Source organism: Mastomys coucha, unplaced genomic scaffold (assembly GCF_008632895.1).
Source record: "Mastomys coucha isolate ucsf_1 unplaced genomic scaffold, UCSF_Mcou_1 pScaffold4, whole genome shotgun sequence".
NCBI classification, from domain to species: domain Eukaryota; kingdom Metazoa; phylum Chordata; class Mammalia; order Rodentia; family Muridae; genus Mastomys; species Mastomys coucha.
The window spans coordinates 5565818-5568649 of NW_022196910.1; positions in this window are offsets into that span (position 1 = coordinate 5565818).

Genomic DNA, 2832 nt, shown 5'->3' on the forward strand with positions numbered 1-2832 from the left:
TGAATCTTGCTTTTCTGGTGTGATGGTGTATCCAGGACTTGCTGTGGTGGGAGAATTGGGTTCTGATGATAAGTAACCTTGGTTTGTGTTGTTTATTTTCTTACTCTTGCCCCCACCCCCACTTCCGCCATCTGGTTATCTCTAGTGCTACCTGCCCTTGCTAAATCTGACCAGAGCTTGTCTTTCCTGTCATCTTGGTTGTGTCAGAACTCCTCAGAGTTCAGCTCTCTCTATGATCCTGTGATTATGGGATCCTGTGATCCTGAGATCCTGGGTGTGTTAGAGTGCCTGGGAGTGGATCTTCCTCTGGGTGTTGTGGAACTGGCTTCAGGTCTGCTCAGACCACAGTCCCAGACCAGAAGGAACCTGTGCCACTGGTCGGATGGAGTTCCTGGGTGCCTGGGTCCCACTGGTCCCAGTTACTCCCGGTGTGGTGTTGGGGCAGATGTTGTGTCCTCTTTACCTCTAACCCTACGATCCTGGGAGTGTTAGAGCACCTGGGAGTGGAGCTTCCTCTCCTTTGTCCTCTCTTGTCAAGGTTGTATGGTGAATCACAGTCCTACAGGAAGATGGTTTCTGATTCCATCTTGCCTATGTACCAGCCCAGTAAGATGTTTCAGGATAACTTGTAATCCCCGCCTCTGGTCTGGGTCTGGCAAATGATGTTCAAAATCAAAATGGGTTGTGGGGGATGAGACTAGAGAATTATATATATAATTCTAGTCTCAGGGGACCTAACTTTCTCTTCTGGCCTCTGTGGGCCCCAGACATGTATGTGGTGCACAGACATACATGCTGGCAAAACACTCATACACATACAATACAAAATAAATTTAAATTTGAAATCTCGGCTTAGGGGATAGCTCTGTGGGTAAGAATACTTGCAGGCCGAGCAGTGGTGGTACACACCTTTAATGCCAGCACTTGGGAGGCAGAGGCAGGTGGATTTCTGAGTTCGAGGCCAGCCTGGTCTACAGAGTGAGTTCCAGGACAGCCAGAGATACACAGAAAAACCCTGTCTCGAAAAACCAAAAAAAAAAAAAAAAAAAAAAAAAAAAAAAAAAAAAAAAAAAAAAAAAAAAAAAAAAAATACTTGCTACACAGGCCTGAGAACATGAGTTCAAATCCTCAGCACTCATATAAAGATGTAGCAGTGTCTGTCTGTAACCTTAGCACTGTAAAGGGCAGAGAGAATGGAGAATCTCTCCACACTTCCTGGCTGCCACTTTTGTTCCAGGTTCGGAGACACTCAGCCTTTCTCTAAGGAGCATGATAGAGCAGGATAGCCAAAACTGTTCTCTAAAATGCTCCAGCGAACACTAGAGGGCACATCAGCATCCAAAAATGCACAAAAACCACACACGGAGACACAGACAGACACAAGCTCACTCACTCACTCACTCACACACACACAATCTGTTGCTTGTTTCAGCAGCACATGAACTAAAATTAGAATGATACAGAGATTAGCATGGGCCCTACAAGCAGGGATCATCTAAAAATTCACTAAGCACTCCATGTTTAAAAGGAAGAATTGTTAAACTGAGGACATGACCTCTCCAAAGTATGATTGAGGGGAAGGTTTTTATTACAGAGATGAGGGAGGTAGACCATAGCCAGAGGCATCTGGAAGAGTCCAGAACAGGGGAAGTAATAGAGTGAACAAAGCCCACAGACTAAACTTGGCCATGAGAGGAGAGGGGGTGGGGAGCAAGAGAAAAAGAAGATTTCAGGGAAAGGAGACAAAGAGAGAAGAGCAAGAAAAGGGGGGCTAAGAGAGAAAGATGAAAGAGAGATTGGGGACCAAGAGAGTTCACGGTGAAAATGGCAGTGTTATAAGGGAATGAGAAGCTACAGGAGGGAAGCCATGAGCTGGAGAAGTTAAGGGGTAAGAGGCAGGGTGAGAAGAGGTGAGAAGAGCCAGGATGCCAGCATGGACACCGTAACAGATATTTGTGATGTTGAGAGAACCTGGAGGCTAGCATGCATTTTGATATGTTCATAGGTACCATAGAGAGCCATTTGTTCAGAGTTTCTTTTGTATTTGATAAAAATGTGAGGCCAGACCAGTGGAGCACACCTGTAATCCAAGCACTCTTGAAGGTGAGAAAAGAGGACCTATCTATATCTGCTTCTAGGCCACTTTGGTTTATAGTATGAAACCTCCCTTTCCCTGAAAAACAAAGGACAGGCAAAATCCCCCAAATCACAGCAATTAGAAGACATGACTCTTAAAAGCTGGCCTCTGGCTTCCAGCCCAAAACTCTGCCAGGGGCAGAGCCAGAGCTCCAGACCCCGTCCCACAGACAGAGACAGCTTGACTTTCAGTAGATCCATCACAACCAGGCTCACAGGTGAGCCCAACCTGTCCCAGTACTTGGTCTAACTGGGACCCCCACAGATTCCAACGGAAGCAGGACCTATCTGTCCTGCTGGAGACACATCATCCTTCTGATCCAAAACTGTGCCTGGGAACAAAGTCGGTGCTCCAGAGTCCTCCCACACCCAGAGACAGCTTAACTCCCAGTAGGTCCTTAACAACCGGGCTCACAAATGGGGAGCTGCAGACTCCCTCCTAATCCCAGAGACAGCCTAGCTCAAAGAGGTCTATCATAACCAGGCTAACAGGAGGGACAGGCTCCAATCAGATACAGCAAGGCTAGTTAACACCTGAGATAACCAGATGGTGAGAAGCAAGCACAAGGACATCAGCAACAGAAACCAATGGCACTTTGTACCATCAAAACCCAGCTTTCCCACCACAGCAAGCCCAGGATACCCTAACATGCCTGAAAAGCAAGATTCTGACCTATAATCCCATATCATGAAGAT